Source organism: Panthera uncia, assembly GCF_023721935.1.
Source record: "Panthera uncia isolate 11264 chromosome B2 unlocalized genomic scaffold, Puncia_PCG_1.0 HiC_scaffold_24, whole genome shotgun sequence".
Classification (NCBI taxonomy): Eukaryota; Metazoa; Chordata; class Mammalia; order Carnivora; family Felidae; genus Panthera; species Panthera uncia.
In genome coordinates this window covers 27,886,464-27,904,499 of record NW_026057580.1, presented here as the reverse complement: position 1 = coordinate 27,904,499, position 18,036 = coordinate 27,886,464, and the positions used below count along the sequence as shown (strand labels likewise).

Genomic DNA, 18,036 nt, shown 5'->3' with positions numbered 1-18,036 from the left:
GGGGGGGGGGGGGGGGGGGGGAGTTGGGGAAGGGAAAGGGAGGCAAACCAAGAAAGAGACTCTTAACCATAGAGCATAAACTGATGGTTACCAGAGAGAAGGGGGGTTGAGGGATGGGTTAGGTGATGGGGACTAAGGAGGGCACTTGCTGTTAATGAGCACCAGGTGGTAACAGTGTTAACTAAACGAAATTTAAATAAAAACTTTTAAAAAAGAATACAGAGGGTAAAAAAGTATAATTACTCATAAACAACAGTTTTAACTTGAAAAGAACTTCCCCTGTCATTTCTCTTTCTAAAATGTTTACTGAAGTCCATTTTTCCCAAATTTATTCTCACTCTACCATTTCTAATAGTTTTCACTTGTTTCACAATGCTTTTGTCTTATTTAAAAGTTATCTCTTGGGCACCTGGGTGGCTTAGTGAGTTAAATGCCTGACTTCAGCTCAGGTCAGGATCTCACAGCTTGTGGATTCAAGCCCCACATCAGGCTCTGTGCTGACAGCTCAGAGCCTGGAACCTGCTTTGGATTCTGTGTGTCCCTCTCTCTCCCTACCCCCTCCTCTCTCTCTCTCTCTCAAAAATAAACAAACATTTAAAAAAATTAAATAAAAAAATTAAAAGTTATCTCTTATTTCCTGATAAAGAAGATTCCATATGCAAAAGGGTCAGACTAATTCCCTAGTGTCTGTAAATCCTATTCATTGTTCCTGTCTTAAGAACTGGTAACCCTAAACCCTCAAAAAGAATTGGATTCTAAAAGTAAAGAAACTCTAAACTTCAAACTGGAAAGTTGTCTCCTTCATACAAGTAACCATTTCGGGCCTCCATAATTTGTCATCTGGAACCCACGAATTAGATGGGTTCACAAGTGGGCAAGACACAGTGACAGGAAATCTACATCTCATTCATCATGGCCTCCACATGTCACCATTATTTTTCTAACTTGGCAACAAGAAAAACAGGAAAGCCTTCTCTGTTATTAGTCAAGAATATCCGAAATTTGGAGTCAGAAGTAGTCTTCTGACCAATAAGACAAGAAACTTAACCTTTCTGAACTTCAACTTCTTCATCTATGAAATGGGGGTAATAATTCCTGTTTTGTAAATATAGATATTAAGATCATGTATTCAAATTTCCTGTTTTAGTTCTAAGAACAGAGTAGACAGTCAATAAAAAATGTTGTTACAGCTATTAAATTGAGACATATAAAATTGCATTTTTATGTGCTAAAAATGTTATACTCACAATTTCATGTAGTTCAACCTAATATATTTTTACTTCCCAGTGACTTGATGAAGAGCTGTGGTGTTATTTTAGGTATCTTTATATTGAAATAATGACTAAAGGATTGTAAAAGTCAGTGTCTCTTACAGATATTCTAACCCCAATCTGGTGCTATTGATATTGTCCTTAAAAGAGGGCATGAAGGAGATAGCAGAGAAGAGAGATTTCATTATGATTCAGGTGTTTGTTGTACAGTTGGGTCCAAGTGACTTTTTCAAATAAAATTATATATGAGTTTTGGAGTTTAGTCCCAAAAAAGTAAATTAAGGCAGTTGCCAGTTTATTCTAATGCAGATTATGAGTAAATGAACTATAAAGCCAATTGAAAACTGCAAAATGGGGGCACCAGGCTGGCTCAGTCAGAAGAGAGTGTGACACTTAATCTTAAGGTTGTGAGTTTGAGCCCCACATTGAGTGTACAGATTATGGGAAAATAAACTTTAGCCCTTTTCTTTCGGCATGCCACTGAAGATCCTGGTGTCACCATGGGCCGCCACTCCACTTGGTGTTACCAGTATTGTAAGAACAAGCCATATCCAAAGGCTCACTTCTTACAAAGGTGTCCTTGATGCCAAGATCTACATCTTTGACCTGGCGTGGAAAAAGGCAAAAGTGGATGAGTTCCTACTATGTGGTCACGTGGTGTCAGATAAATATGAGCAGCTCTCCTCTGAAGCCCTGGAGCCTGCCCATATTTGTGCCAACAAGTGTATACATGGTGAAAAGCTGTGGTAAAGAAGGTTTTCACAACCGACTGTCTCTCCACCTTTCCATGTCATCCATATCAACAAGATGTTGTTCTGTGCTGGGGCTGACAGTCTCCAAACAGGTATGCAGGGTGCCTTTGGAAAGCCCCAGGGTGTGCTCGCTTCGGCAGCACATATACTAAAATTGGAAAGCCCCAGGGCACAGCAGCCAGCATCCACATTGGCCAATTCAGCATGTCCATCCATACCAAGCTGCAGAACAAGGAGCATGTGATTGAGGCCTTATGAAGGGCCAAGTTCAAGTTCCCTGGCTACTAGAAGATCCGCATTTCCAAGAAGTGGGGATTTACTAGGTTGAATGTGGACAAATTTGAAGACATGGTAGCTGAAAGGTGGCTCATTGCAGATGACTGTGGAGTCAAATACATCCCTAATAGTGGCCCCTTGATAAATGGCAGGCTCCGCACTCATGAGAACTGGCACTGCCCCCTCCTTCTTCATGCCCACTAATAAACCCTACTTCCTGTCTAAAAATAAAAATGAAAATTAATTGGGATGCCTGGGTGGCTCAGTTGGTTAAGTGTCTGACTTTGGTTTGGGTCATGATCTCGAGGTTCATGAGTTCATGCCCCACATCGGGCTCTGCACTGACAGTGAAGAACCTGATTCAGATCCTCTGTTTCCCTCTCTCTCTCTGCCCCTTCCCTGCTCGTGCTCCCTCTCTCTCAAAAAATAAATAAACATTAAAAAAAATTTTTAGTTAAAAAATTTAAAAATGAAAAATAAACTTTAAAAATTTGTCAAATGAATTATATGATTGTAAACAATATAACTCATTGCTTTTTGGGGTAAAAAAAATGCATAACATAAAATTTGCCACCTTAACCCCTTCTAAGTGTACACTATTACTATATTGTGTTAACTATATGCCCATAATTCATTGTTTTTGTAAAAATTTTTCCAGTAAGTGTTATATCTTATATTCCTAGAGTTCCACAAAAATATCAGTAAATTAGATCAAATTTAATACTTTCGATTACAATTCCAAAACTCAAGCTGTATGTGTATAAAGAAAAGAGGAAAGAAATTTTCATTTTCAGTAATATTAGAAAATGGCAATAATCATACCCTGTACATAATAAATAATGGGCATTTATTTTTTTAAGTTTATTTTGAGAGAGAAAGAGAGAGTGGGGGAGGAGCAGAGAGAGAGGGAAAGAGAGAGAGAATCTTAAGCAGGATCCATGCTGTCTGCCCAGTGAGGGGCTCAATCTCACACACTGTGAGATCCTGACCTGACCTGAAATCAAGAGTTGGACACTCAATTGACTAAGCCACCCAGGACCCCTAACGGGCATTTAAAACTTAAAGCAAACCAAAGGAAGACAAGTAAAGTTGACATACACTTCCCCAGATATAAGACATGGTGTAGATTTCTCCATGTGCAAGAGGATCCTACATTGCTTAATCAATGCTATATTTCAGATTAGGAGAACCAGTAGTTCATTAAATCCAACAAGCCTTTTTCCTATTGATTTGAAGAGATTTTACTCTTTGTGAATGTTTTGTAATTTTTTTCACAACCAAAGTCACAACCAACTGTGACTCTGCCAGAAATATCTTAGTAGATTTTATGGTTACTATTCAGGTAACAGGGATCAATTTGCTGTTTTTCAAAACTGCATTAGTCTAGTAATGATAGCAGCAGAAACTTTACTGTTCCCCAAGCACTTGACTCAGGTTAGATTACTATCCAAAAGAGTTCATCTTTCTTTTTTAGTAATTATCACAATAATACTTAAGTAAAGTACAGATAAATGAATGAATGATCTATTAAAAATTTTGATTGTATAGATTAAAGTACCCAGCTGATTTGATCCCTTCATTTGTCCATCAGGTATTTTGAAATCAGGTAAGATAAAGTAAATAAATCAAACCACTAAAAATGTTCTACTTCATGAAAATAGCTCCATGAATAAGGAGTAGTCTCATATAGTTTAATAAAAATGGGGGGGGGGGATTGCCTCTGATTAATCTTACATGAGGAAATTTTAAACTATCACTCATCAGAAAAAGTCAATTTTATCTAAAATGAATTTTGGTTCATTTAGGATGTTTATTCAATTTTATTCAGATACACTGAAACTTTACTCAGTGTCTAAATTATAATTTAAGCATCTATATGATGAATGTTCCCACACAGTTTTAGAAAATGAAATGCCACATTTCAACTCATCTGAACTAATGAAATACCACTCAATAAATTAAATCCTGATGTGTTTTGTATCAGGCATACAATTCACATTGACTACATGTACCCTATTAATGATTTTAGGACAAGGTAAAAAAAATCAGAAATAATGACAGATGGGAATTTCTAGCAAATCCACAGCAACCTACAGTCTTATCTGGATGTGTGTGTTTGTTCATTGTTTCATAGTTTACTAATGATTCATGTTCACCAAATATGATCTTGTTAAGATGCTGCCAAAGGGAGCACGTTATTCAAAACCTCATTCCTTCATTAAGAAATCTATTTCTCATAATCTGAGCCTATCTTCTTTCTTCCATGGATGTTTTACATTTTAACATTTTTTAAAGTGACTAAAGCAATCCATCTTGTTTGGAAATAGCAATTCCACAAAAGAATGAATTGTACATTTTGTGATACAAACTCAAGTACATTACATTTGTCTGGTTTTCTATTAATATTCATGAAATTTTTTGCACTATTTGTTTTCTAGACTGTGTTTAATTTAGTTCCCACTTTTCTAGTAAATGTGGTTGAATAAAAGCTCAAATTGCTATTTTGTGAAGTGTACTGAAGTGTTAATGTGTAATATAGTTAAAAATGACTAATGAAAAAGTTAATAGGACCTTTTTCCACAGTCTGTTTCCCAATATGTTCTATAGAATGCTTGCATTATCACTGGTCTTTTTACATTGGGACATACTATATAAATATTTGCCATTGTCATCATTGTAAAATCTAATAAGCTAGAATATAATATAGGAGGGTAGTATAAAACCAAATTTAAAAATTCCAATCATTTAGTTGCCTACTATATGATCTAGCTGTTCCATAACCATCTCAGGCTCCACGTTTCCAAAACATAATGCTTTGTCTTACCTAACATCACAAATATCCTCTTATTCCTGTATTATGCACCCTAGTTATTGAGAAAAGTTGAAAGCATGTGCTCTGACATTAGATGATCCTAGGTTCAAATCCTGGCTTTGCAGCTTTTCTTTGTATGGTCTTGGGCAAGTTGCTTAACCCAAGTGTCTTCATCTGCAGAATGTAGATAATAATTTTTACATCATAGACTAAAAGAGATGATATAGATAAAGTGTTTCCTCAGCATCCTAAATCAGTAATCTTAGAGTTTTTACTTAGTCTCCTTCTTTACTACCTCCTTTACAGCCAATCCAGGCTCATGTTTCCTTATTCCTTGACTGTCTGCCCCCTTCCTCTTTATTCCCACTGTACCATCCTTAGTGAACACCCTCCTTGCTCCCCTGAATGATTTCTGTGTTCTTCTCAATGGTTTCCCTCTCTCAACTCTAAGCCCCTCCAATCCTTCTTCCACAAGACTTCCAAAATAATGTCACTAAACATCTGGAATAATGTCACTACAACACAAATCTGATTATTTTACTTTCCCAAATTAAGCTTTCAGTAGCCTAAACCCAAACTCTTTCATATGATTTTTAAAGCTCTCCCTGATCTGAGATGTATCTACTGCTCTTATGTCAACATTATCTCTCACTACTCCTCATTCTCCACCCCAGATCTAGCACACTTAACCGATGTATTATCTTTGCATGTCTAGAATAAAAGAAAAGCAACAAACATACCTCCCTGTATAGTTCGAAGTTGTCAGTTTTCATTACTGTGTTATACGACAGAATTAGCTATGTAAAATCCCTTAAAAGATTACTTATTTTGTTGTTACAGAAATAACAAGTAGAAATCAGAATTCTCATTCAAAATCTTCTCAGACATGCAACACTGTTTTTCTTTTATTGCTAATACAAACTAATGCCTTCAATAACATCAGAGGTAGAGCTTTCCAAATCAAAACTTTAGAGGTGAGCCTAGAATCCAATTTTAATAGGATATGCTACAGTGAATTTCTTAGAATTTATAATCAGGTTTCCTAATAATCACTTTTTTTATATAATGTTAAATGTATTAGAATTTAAAGAGATGAATATTTAACATTTTAAAAAGCAATACAGTGAAAAGTTTTTTAAAGAAAAAATGCAATGCCATGAAAATGCAATTAGTACACAGTAAGAAAAAAAATTAGAAGTGTCAATTTGAGCATTATCCTCTTACTGGAATTAGTAATGTGTAAAATTTCCCTTGCACATTTTTGGTGATCCAGTATGTCTCACGTGATTCTTTTTTTTTTTTTTTTTTTGTCACATGATTCTTTACCCCAAATTCATAGAAGATATATCACAATTTTATGGACAGGCAAAAATAAACAGATTCTAGGCTCAAAATTACCATCTTCAGAGTACTAGCAATTCCTGGCTCTGGTTTTCTCATTCAGTGGCCTGAACATATTTGATATGTCACAGTTCCAAATCTAGTACTGCCTAGTTAGTTCCCTTCTCCTCTCTGTGAATCACACATGTTTAAGGCTGTAACTGCACTTGACTCTCATAATTTGAGGTTATCAAATTCATCTTTTTTTATTTTCTCCATGGTAGTATAGCTTGCAGGATCTCAGAGCTTGTTAAGTCTAACACTGTTATGCAGATCTGTCTCACTGATTGAATAAATATAAATTAACCACAATCCTGGATAAAGGATGATTAAATATACTTAATCTCTTTACTGTCCCTATAATTGAAAGAAAATGGCCATTAGTCAAGAGCTTCTTAAACTAGGCACCTTGACCCTTTGGCCCAGATAAGTGCTGTGAGAGCTTGTTCTGTGTGTTGTAAGATGTTTAGCAACATCTCCAGCCTCAACATACTAGATGTGCGTAACACAGTATGTCTGTCCCCCACCCCAGGTGACAACCAAAAATGTCTCCAGACATTGACAAACATTCCCTGAAAAAGAACAAAATCACCCCTGGCTTAGAACCAAAGCATTAGATTGTGCTATTTTTGAAATGTAGTATCTAATCAGGGGTTGGCAGACTACAAACAAGGAGCCAATCTGGCCACAGTCTATTTTCATACAGCCCATGGCTAAGAATGGTTTTCACATTTTTAAAGGATGGCAAAGAGGAGGAAGAGGAGGAGGAGGAAGGAGAAGGTATGTAAGAGACTGTAGGTAGCCTGCAAAGTTTAAAAATATTGCTACCTGGCACTGTACAGTAAAAGTCTGACAATCCTTGAGATAAATAAACTGAGGGTAAATAAAGTGACGTGCTCAATTTCACACATTCTTACATCATTTCTAGTTCTTTCATTATTCTCAACTTTGAATAGTTCTGCAATGTATGTGACACATGACAATGAGCATTCATAATTAGGTTCCAAATAAAGAGCAATGAAAAACATGATTCTCTTACATATGTTTGAGTTTGTAGTTGATGTTCCCTTTCCTGACTTCCTGTTTGGTTTGTACTAGGAATCCATGCAACATGCATTCTAGTTTCATATATACAACCCATTTTGGGGAAAAAGTAAAACATTATTTTTGTATATCTCAAGTATTAGAATAAGGATTTTGCCTACTTGCCTTTAGAGAATATCATAAACTTTGAACTATTATTACACATTGAAATACAGAGAATGGTAAGAATCTTTGAATTGTCTATTTGTTTCTTCTAAGATTTTATTTAAATTCAAGTTAGGTAACATGTAGTAAAGTACTGGTTTCAGGAGTAGAATTTAGTGATCCATTACTTACATGTAACACCCAGTGCTCATCACAATTGCCCTCCTTAATGCCCCTCACCCATTTAGCCCATCTCCCAACCACCTCCCCTCCAGCAACCATCAATTTGTTCTCCATAGTTAAGAGTCTCTTATGGTTCACCTCCATCTCTGTTTTTACTTATTTTATTTTTCCTTCCCTTCACCTATATTCATCTGTTTTGTTTCTTAAATTCCATATATGAGTGAAATCATATACTTGTCTTTCTCTGACTGATTTATTTCACTTGGCATAATCACTCTAGTGTCATCCACATGATTGCACATGACAAGATTTCATTCTTTTTAAGTTTATTTATTTTGAGAGAGAGAGAGAGAGAGTGTGTGTGTGTGTGTGTGTGTGTGCATGAGTTGGAGAGGGGTATAGAGAGAAGGGGAGAGAGAGAATACCAATCAGGTTCCACATTGTCAGCATGGAGCCGGACGTGGGGCTCAAATTCATGAACAGTGAGATCGTGACCTGAGCCAAAAGCAAGAGCCAGATGCCTAACCAACTAAGGCACCCAGGAACCCCAAGATTTCATTCTTTTTGATGGCTAATATTCCAGTGTGTGTGTGTGTGTGTGTGTGTGTGTGTGTGTGTGTGTGTGTGTGTATGGCTGTATCTTCTTTATCTATTCATCAGTCGATGGACATTTGGGCTCTTTCCATAATTTGGCTATTGTTGATAGTCCTGCTATAAACATTGGGGTGTGTGTGTCCCTTTGAATCAGCACTTTTGTATCCTTTGGATAAATACCTAGTACTACAATTGCTATGTCATAGGGTAGCTCTATTTTTAAATTTCTGAGGAACCTCCACGCTGTTTTCCAGAGTGGCTGCACCAGTTTGCATTCCCACCAACCGTGTAAGAGAGTTCCCCTTTTCTCTGCATCTTTGGCAACATCTGTTGTTTCCTGAGTTGTTTATTTTAGCTATTCTGACAGGTGTGAGGTGGTATCTCATTATGGCTTTGATTTGCATTTCCCTGATGATGAGTGATGTTGAGCATCTTTTCGTGTGTCTGTTAGCCATTTGTATGTCTTCTTGGGAGAAATGTCTATTAATGTCTCCTGCCCATTTCTTAACTGGATTGTTCATTAATTGGATGTTGAGTTTGCTAAGTTCCTTATAGATTTTGGATACTAACCCTTTATCAGATATGTCATTTGCAAATTTCTTCTCCCATTCCATTGGTTGCCTTTTAGTTCTGCTGATTGTTTCCTTCACTGTGTAGAAGTTTTTCATCTTGATGAAGTCCCAGTAGTTCATTTTTGCTTTGTTTCCCAACCTCCAGAGACATGTCTAGTAAGAAAATGCTACAGCGGAGTTCAAAGAGGTTGTTGCCTATGTTCTCCTCTAGGATTTTGATGGTTTCCTGTCTCACATTTAGGTCTTTCATCCATTTTGAATTTATTTTTGTGTATGGTGTCAGAAAGTGGGCCAGCTTCATTCTTCTGCATGTCGCTGCCAGTTTTCCCAGCACCATTTGTTGAAGAGACTATTTTTTTTCCCATTGGATATTTTTTCCTGCTTTGTCAAAGTTGAATTGACCATATAATTGTAGGTCCACTTCTGAGTCCTCTATTCTATTCCATTGATCTACGTGTCTGTTTTTGTGCCAGTGCCATACTGTCCTAATGATTACAGCTTTGTAATACAGCTTAAAATTCAGAATTGTGATGCCTCCAACTTTGCTTTGCTTTTCAACATTACTTTGGCTGTTCAGGGTCTTTTCTGGTTCCATTCAAATTTTAGAATTGTCTATCTATTGCCTGTTTCTCAACATAATACCACTTTCATTCCAAATAAAGAGCAGACACCCTTTTCTTTAAAATGCTTATTACCTCATGTAGTTTTGGTAAGTAGAATATTAATACTCAAGATACCCAATTTCATCTTGCTTCAGCTTAAACTCTTTTTTTTTCTTTAGTGGTATAAGAATGTCATGTGTTATTTGTTGTGGTTCATTTTATGTTTAAGATTATCCCTTCTTCTTAATGCTTCAGTTGTAGGTTTTCTGCTTGATAATTCTGGTTTCTTTGATTTCCATGATTTAAGGCTACCTAGGATTCCCAACTTTGCACACTGGAATCACCTGTGTAGCTTCAAAAAATACATGTGCCTGTGTTCCATCCCTAGAGATTGGGAATTAGTTGATTGGGGTTATGGCCTGATCATTGTAATTTTTGTAGGACACCCAGGAGTTGTCAATGTGGAAATAAGTTTGGGGACCACTGATAAAAGAGTTAGGTATTTAGATTCAGAGCCAGTCTATTTGGGTCCATATCCTGGATCTTCTCCTTGTGAGGTTAGACAAATCACTTACAATCCCATGCTTCCATTCTCTTATCTGTAAAATGGACACTATAAGATTGCCTACTTGTGGAGGTTATGGTGAGTTAATATATGTAGTATATAGAAGCACTTGTTACTTGGCATTTAGTAAATCTTATTCAATCAATTATTATCAATTAATAGTGGTAGTAGTATCAGTAGTAGTGTTGGTGATGTCATTACTTTGTATTGTCTTCAATCTTTCTCTTCAAATTTTTGTTGTTATTGTTGATTTAACACTTAATGGACCCAGGATTTTGTCTACCATTTAATTTGAATACACTTCTGTTGTAAACCATTACAAAATACAGGCCTGACCAATGACAATATATTAGGAATCTAGAACCTTTTTATTTCCATTTACGTTGTTGAATTTATATTGATTAAATCAAGGTTCCTAACATATTAAGTTGCATTGTGAAAATGTTCAAGAGGAAAGATACTATTGCTTTATGATTTTTTTCTCAGCTACTCAACAGCTAAATATTTGTTAAAGCCAAGTCATTTGGATTATCTGTACATATTAAAAGTCCACTCACAATTTAATGTATACATATTCTTTTTCTTAAGTTTGTTTTATTTATTGTTTTTAAGTAGGCTTCACACCCAGTGTGAAGCCCAGTGCAGGGCTTGAACTCACGACCCTGAGATCAAGACCTGAGCTGTGATCAACAATCAGCTGCTTAACCAACTGAGCCACCCGGGCACCCCTATACATATTCTGATCTCATTTGTGTCTAAATTACTTTTTAGATATTTAATTTACATACATAAAACACTATCAGTATAATTTGGAGGGTTCTAGAAAACTTAAAATTTCTAATTTTTCCAGTGATTAGATTTGTTTCGTTACCTTTTAGTCACACCTAATCTGAATGTAATTAAATTAACCTACAATATGTTTCCAAAGTGAATTTGAATAGACAACAAATTTTGACAGTTTGTGTAGACTTTTTGCCTAGGTTTGTATAATTTGTTTAAAAATATCTGCAAAAGAATTTGTGACCCATTATAGATAATTAACCTTTTTATTAGAGTTATCATTGCTTGCTTATGAATGTATTTACAAATATTCTTTCTCAAATTCAGAGGTAAGATTATCCCTTGAAAAATTTACCTAAAATATTTTAGGAAATAAAATCCTTGATACTTTTCACCATTATCTTAATCCTCTTGAAAAGGTAAATTATGCCTTGCCAGAATTGGGCAGGAAACCAAATTTAATGGTTATGTGCCTATTAGAGTAAAAGGATTCTGTCTTCTCTCAAGGAAGCAGACTTATGATGAATGGGTGAAAATTAATTTGAGTAAGGTTTTGATTCAGGGTACGAGGAGGAACAATAAACAATAAAAGACAAACAATATAAAGACAGACAACCCAATTTTAAAATAGGCAAAGAACCTGGCATTAAAATAGGCAAAGAACAGACATTTCTCCAAAGAAGACATATAAAAGGTCAATAGGCCTATGAAGACATGCTCAAAATCATTAGTTATTAGGGGAATGCAAATCAAAACCATGAGATACCACTGTATACCTACTACAATGGCTATAATTTTATTTTCAAAATGAAAAATAACAAATGTTATTTGCAAGGGTGTGAAAAAATTGGAACCCTAGTACAATGCTGGTGGGAATCTAAAATAGTCTAGTCACTATGGAGAACAATTTGATGGTTCCTTAAAAAGTTAAATGTAACATTACTATATGACCCAGCAATTACGCTCCTAGGTACATACTCAAAAGAACTAAAAACAGGGACTCGAACAGATTCTTATATTCCAGTATGCATAGCAGCATTGTTCACAGTAGCCAAAAGCTGTGAACAAATATATGTCTATCAAGAGATAGATAAAACGCCTTAAAAAAGGAATGAAATTCTAATACATGTTACAACATGGATGGACCTTGAAAACTTCATGCTAAGGTGAAATAAGGCAGACACAAAAGAACAAATACTGTATGATTCCACCTACATGAAATGTCTGGAATAGACAAATTCATGGACACAAATTAGATTCAAGGCTATTGAGGGGAGGCTGAATGGGGAACTATTGTTTAATAATTAGAGTTTCACCTATTTGGTGTGATGAAAAATTTTGGAAATAGTGGTGACCGTCACACAATATTGTAAATATACTTAATGCCACTTAATTTTACACTTAATATGGTTAAAAGGGTAAACTTTATGTTATATATGTTTTACCACAATTAAAAGCAGGTTTAAAAAAAAACCTTGTGGGCAGATTCTGAATAGTTGAGTCCTGAGAACATGATAGGAACAAAATACTGTCTGGTGTACCAACCTTTTTATTTATTCCTAGAAAGTTTTTGATGAGAAGGTATAAACAGTAAGAGAAAATTTTAAAAGTTACAAAATGGAAACAGGTACAACTTTAATGCAGGGTAATTTGGAAAATAGCCAATAAAAATTACAAACACAAACTTTTTTCTTTGGTAATTCTACTTGTCGAATCTACTTGTAGAAAAAAAATGAAAATATATCCATAGAGGGAGGAGAGGTTACATAAAGTACAGTGAAATCCATACAATGAAATACTCTACCACCTTAAAAAGAAACATGGAAACTCTTTGTGTCATGCTAGAACATAATCTCTAAAATGGATTAAATAATAAAAACACCATGGGAAGAATGTATATAGTATTTGTGTCCACATATGTCTGTGTATGTGTGCATTTACAGATGCATAGAGGACTTCTGGATAAATAAACAAGAAATTGGTAACACTGGTTCCTCGATGGACAGGACTTGGGTAGTCCAGGTGTGGGGTAGGAGAAAGATTTTACACTATATACATATCTTTGCATACCTTTTGAATCTTGAGTCATGTGAATATGTTGCATGAAAATAACAAAATGTTTTAAAGTAATATTTTTAGGGGCGCATTGGTGGCTCAGTTGGTTAAGCAGCCAACTTTGGCTCAGGTCAAGATTTCACAGCTCATGAGGTTCATGAGTTTCAGCCCAGCATCGAGCTCTGTGCTTACAGACAGCTCAAAGCCTGGAGCCTGCTTCAGATTGTCTCCGTCTCCCCCCTGCACGGTCTCTCTCCCTCTCTCTCAAATATAAATAAGCATCTAAAAAAAACTCTAAAATAATCTTTTTATAATCCTTCATTGTAGAAAATAGTGCTGTATTACAGGGGGAAAAAACATGTTCCTTTGCCCCTCATTTTTATAACAAGACCTACCATTTATTTAGCTAGTGAACATTCACTCTGTTTTTACTTCAAATCAGAGTTTCGCAAGATGAACATTGTTGATAATTTAGGGATATATATGCTTTGTTGTTAGGGGCTGCCCTGTGCATTATAAGATGTTTAGCAGCATTGGTGACCTCTTCCTACTAAATGTCAGTGGCATCCTCCTCTTGCTGTTGTGACAAAGATTTCTCCAGACATTGCCATATATTCCCTGGAGGTAAATGGGGCAAAAAGGAAACCCAAATTGAGAAACACTGCCTTGATATAATCCATGTATGGTGTTGAACCCAGTATCTGATTTAAGAAAATCTTCAATAAAGGGTACCTAACACACACACATCACGGGGTCTCACACACACACACACACACACACACACACACACACAGAATGGCTTTTATACAAACAGTGGCAAAACTGTTAAACAATGAAGAAATGGCTTCGTGACATAATGAGCCTTCTTTCATTTGAATATTCAAACGGGTTGAAATTCATCTTTTACAAAGCCTTTACAAAGTGTCTTCCTTTAAGTAGGAGAATGGACTATGCATCTCAAGTCTTTCCTACCACTAAGACTCCTGGGTTCTGAGTACAGTTGACCCTGTTCCAGTTTGCATTTATAGGTATATAACTGTTAATGTGAGAAATTCTTCTTTATAAAGTTTGTCTGATTATTTTATTCTGCTGGTAAAAGGTGCATGGAACTGTGTTGTATTATGATGCTCTACAAAAAGACCATAAAGAGAAAAGGGGAGGAGGATCATTTTTTCTCTTCTAAGTACTAGAAAGGAAAGTAGCTTGATCCTTACAACCCTATACTTATATAATCACTCAGAATGAAACAATCATGTGTGTATTTTAATATTCCTATTACATCTAGTGCTTTTTTTTCTTTGAAAACTATCACTTCAGGAAATTCTAGGCTCTGGCTGAGGTATTAGCAAAATGAGAACCCCTTCTCAATTCAGAAAATGCTTTTGAGTAGAGAAAATATTCAAAGATTCTTTAATAAGGTTGGTAAGTTTCCTCATTTGTGGATACTTCTTTGTTCTCCCCTTTACAATTCACAATGTAATATAGAATTGCTTCTGTGGTGGCATAAAACTTTGATTCCCTGGAAAGTCTTTGAGTAGAAAGACAAGCTTTCTCCACCCATCTACAGCACCACCACTGAGAACTTTCTTTGGCCTAAAGAACTTATGATTTCAAAATTTGTATTATTCTCCCCAAGATTAAGACACTTGATTCTCAGTTGGTTGAGGGTTAAAGTAAACCACTGTGGAAATGTTTGCTATATTGGTTGTCAACAAAACATCTGCAATTGATAAAAAGCTTTGAATATAAACATTTCCTTTTACTATAGATAGCAAATATAATCCCACCCCCTAAAGGTAATTAAAAACAAACCAAAGGGAAATGTGTTTTAGATTTCAAAGTATCAAATAGTAAAGGACTGTAAATTGCTGAATATATTTTTGCCATTGCTTTTCCAGTTACTACTATGACTGTGTTCACCCTTAGTGTTTAGTGAATTAGTGAGCACAGTCCCCTTTGCACTTTAAAGAGGTCTGTTAGAATGTTTTTATTACTCTATTTGAATTACAATAAATGCAGGTACTAGATTTAGGTATCTGTAATAGATTTGTGTTTATTACATCAGTGTTTCCTGTCAAATTTAACTACACTGTGAAAATGTTAAAAAAGAGATACACTGTTGCTTTCTGATCTTTTTCATAACCACTCCACAACTGAGATATTTGTTAAACCCAAATCTTTTAGATTATCTGTATACCTTAATAAGGTGTCCACTTATAATTCAATATATACACATTCTAATCTCATTTATGTCTGAATTCCATTTTAATTATTGAACACTGCTAATATTCTAATCCTTGCCTCTAATTTTTAACATTGTTTCATTAAAAAAAGAAAAACTTCTGCTCTGTATTTGCTTATTGTGGCTGCTGTAACCTAATTGCCATAAAATTGATGGCTTAAAACAATAGAAATTTACTTTCTCATAGTTCTGGAGTCCAGAACTATGAAGTCACGGTGTCAGTAAAACCACCCTGCCTTCAGAGGCTTGAGGGAAGATTTGTTCCTCACCTCTTCTATCTTTGAGTCATTGGCAGCATTTTGGTGTTTCTGGAATTCACTTCAATCTCTGCTTCCATCTTCACATCAAAACCCAGCTATGTCAGCTAGGTACTAGGGGACCGCAGATAGTTAGCCCCTCAGGTACTCAACTTCCTGATCTTTAAATGGAAAAAAAACCCAACATGTTTCTGCTTAATTCGTGGGGAGGATGATGTTGAATATTTTAAAGTCCTTGGGGAGGGGCACCTGGCTGGCTCAGTCACTACAGTATGGGACTCTTAATCTGGGGATGGTGAGTTCAAGCCCCACATTGGGCATAGAGCTTACTTTTTAAAAAAGAATTTAAAGGTAAAATACTTGAGGAAAATAAAATGCTTGGTTCATAATAAAATGATATACAAATGTTTATTAAATAAAGCAAACTATCCCATTATAAGAGGCCATTGCTATAATAACAGTGTATACCCAATGAAGGTATCTCTGTCACTTTCAAATGATGTATTCCAGTGTGTCCTCTCATTGGTCAAGCATTGCTTACAATGGATAGAAGATAAGACAGAGCAGCATGAAAGCATGAGATACTGGACTGGGGCTCTTTAAAGAAGAGCAAAAAAAGCTAAAGATGAGGAAAAAAATATTCTCCTTTTTGTTTGTTTTCTATAATCAGTAAAGATAGGCACTCTTTGAACTCCCTATTTTCATTTTTGCCTTATGAGCCTGGCAATCACAAGCTCCCAGTTTGTATCTGAGTAAAATCTTCCCAGCATCACTTGCTCACTGAGTTTGAGTGAGACTTGAAGACCAAGCACAGATCTGTCAGCTCTCATTAACACTAACCTACACTGCCAATACTGGTGTGCCGGCCCTGATTCCTCTGGTTTTGGTGAAAATTGACCTCTCAAAGAATGGTAGTGTCTTTCTTGTCTACCCTCTATGAAGACCTTCAGAAGACAACTGCTTTATCTACCTCCACCTCCCCACCACCTATTAGTTTCTTACATAATAGGGATTCATTTGTTTATTGAATGAATAGATCCATTTTAAGTTGTATAAGATAATTTTCCTGAACACTAATTTATTTTATGCTTTATTTCCCTACACAGATTTTCCCTTTTTCTTCTATTTCCTACTATTTTCCCTCATATGAAAAACTAGTGTAGACTCAGTCGTATAATAGAATAACGAACAAATTTTAGTATGAACAAATGTACATGGGTTTTTAATTTTTTTAATGTTTATTTATTTTTAGAGAGAGAGAAGACAGAGTGCAGCCAAGGAGGGGCAGAGAGACAGGGAGACACAGAATCCGCAGCAGGCTCCAGGCTCTGAGCTGTCAGCACAGAGCCTGATATGGGGCTAGAACCCACGAACTCATGGGATGTGGAATTGGGAAGGAACTTCAGGTCAGAACATGACCTAAGCCGAAGTCAGACACTTAATGACTAAACCACCCAGGCGCCCCTGAACAAATGTACATGTTTTAAGATAAAATGAAGTATTAGAGTTTAAAGGTAACTACCTTAAATCATTTGGATCAAGATTACATAAATAAAATTAACTGAGATTATGTATTTAGAGCTTATTAAATTTCTTCATCATTGTGGGCTTACAGGCCTCACAGTAATTTAGTTTTCTATTTGTATCAAGTAATATAAAATTTTGAAACCATCTCTATCAGCAATTTTACTTTGCACATGACATGACACAGATTTTGGTCTACTTGGTGTATTTCATTTGTCATCTTCTGGAACACTTCTAAAAGGTTAATGTAATTGTTTTTCTTATCATAAACAACTCCAGAAGTATGTTGTCTCTATTGTAAGGGTGAAAGACAAAGCATTTTTTCATCATCCTAATCATTTATTTAATTACATTTTTCTCAGTTTTTAAATTCAGAGTGCTTTCATGGGAGCTATTAATAAGAAACAGACCCTAAATTAAGGAGGGGCTAGTAATGCTTCTTCAAGCATTAAGCCTAGATTACATATATTCATTGATTGCATCTATTTTTATATTGATTGAATTTCTAAAATTTTACTTGTCTGGCTATCTCCAAATTGAAAGTTTGCTTGGGGTAAGAACTTTACTTTTCTTCTCTCCATATCAGAAGTTTCAAAGATGGGGAAGCCACGTTTGGCAAAGGTGTATAGGAGGACAATTGGGGGGGAAATGGCATGCATTAAAACCTTAGAAACCATAAAGAAAAAAGTTATATATAAGAATGAGAAATAGATGGACTTTCCCAGAGAAAATTGAATAAGCTGAGACAAGGGACACTTAGATGGCGTGCCAGCTGACAAAGAAATATGAAACCAAAGAGGTATTGATCCTGAGGCACGGCTTGCTGGATCACACTACAGCCTTTTTACATTTAGAGTGATGAGAATATTTACAAGTTTGGCTTCGAGAGTGCTTGTGAAATTTAAATCCTTTGCATCTCTATTAATCTCTCTCTTCATATTTTTAATAAAAGCTAGATTAATAAATTGGATTAAATATGGTAC

The 18,036-nt window shown here is 35.6% G+C and overlaps 1 protein-coding gene and 1 pseudogene across 1 annotated transcript in view; both read left to right on the top strand.

The window, feature by feature from the left end:
* The window catches only part of EYS (eyes shut homolog), a 1,624,793-nt gene that overhangs the window by 1,365,261 nt on the left and 241,496 nt on the right, over positions 1-18,036 (top strand).
* LOC125938605 (60S ribosomal protein L10-like) lies at positions 1,772-2,466 on the top strand (annotated as a pseudogene).